This window comes from Egretta garzetta, unplaced genomic scaffold (genome assembly GCF_000687185.1).
Source record: "Egretta garzetta isolate BGI_Z169 unplaced genomic scaffold, ASM68718v1 scaffold740, whole genome shotgun sequence".
NCBI classification, from domain to species: Eukaryota; Metazoa; Chordata; class Aves; order Pelecaniformes; family Ardeidae; genus Egretta; species Egretta garzetta.
In genome coordinates, this window is record NW_009258397.1 from 43315 (window position 1) to 44264 (window position 950).

The window sequence follows — 950 nt, forward strand, 5'->3', positions numbered from 1 at the left end:
ACTGGATCTAAGGAAGAAATTCTTTCCAGTGAGGGTGGTGAAACCCTGGCAGGGGTTGCCCAGAGAGGGGGTGGAGGCCCCATCCCTGGGAACATTCCAGGCCAGGTTGGACGGGGCTGTGAGCAACCTGATGTGGTTCAAGGTGTCCCTGCTCCTGCAGGGGGGTTGGGCTGGGTGACCTCTAGGGATCCCTTCTAACCCAAACTGTTCCATGATTTTATGATTTCATGAGCCGTTGGCTTGAGGGAGTTTGAAATGGAGACGTCGTTATGTTGTTAGCCAGCAGAAACTGGTGGGTGTCTGTCAGGGCTCTTGTCACATGAGTTCATCCTTATTTTAGTAGCGTCACCCAGAAGCTGATGAAAGTAAAGAATAATGTCAAAAAAAGAGAAACTTCTGAAAACCACCACTCTTCTGTCTTTATGAGTGGTTTTACCCATTCAACAGGAAAAAGAAACCACAGCGTAGTTGTCACACAGGCAGAGATAAGGTTTCTGCACTAGATATGATCTCTCAGTCCGTTTCCATGCCGTATGACCTCGCAGACCCAATATGAGCTGTGCTTGGCCACTCTCCTCTGCCAGCAAGGTTGGAAAGTAGTCAGTTAAAAATCTTGATGACCCTCCCAGCATGGGAGCTGAGCACCTTAGGGTTCTCGTGGGAGAAATACAGGAACATGCGGTGGGTCTTGAGCAAGAGGAAAGAGGTGGGACAGAGGGAACTGTCCCACCAGGGGAGGTGGAGAGCAGCACAGTCACCCATGTCATGATTCAGAGCCCTCCTGTTGACCTGTGGGGTGGATTATTAGCACTCTTGCAAAAGAGGGATTTAATTTGGGCTCTGCAGAGGGACCTGGGCCAGGCTGGATCCATGGGCCCAGGCCAATGGGGTGAGGTTCAACCAGGTCAAGGCTGGGTCCTGCCCTGGGGTCACAACAACCCCACGCAATG

General features: G+C 51.6%; 1 protein-coding gene across 1 annotated transcript in view; it reads left to right on the plus strand.

Moving 5' to 3' along the window:
- LOC104129726 (maltase-glucoamylase, intestinal) overlaps positions 1-950 on the plus strand; it is a gene marked incomplete at its 5' end in the record, with an annotated part of 53605 nt that overhangs the window by 42751 nt on the left and 9904 nt on the right. The window lies entirely within an intron of this gene.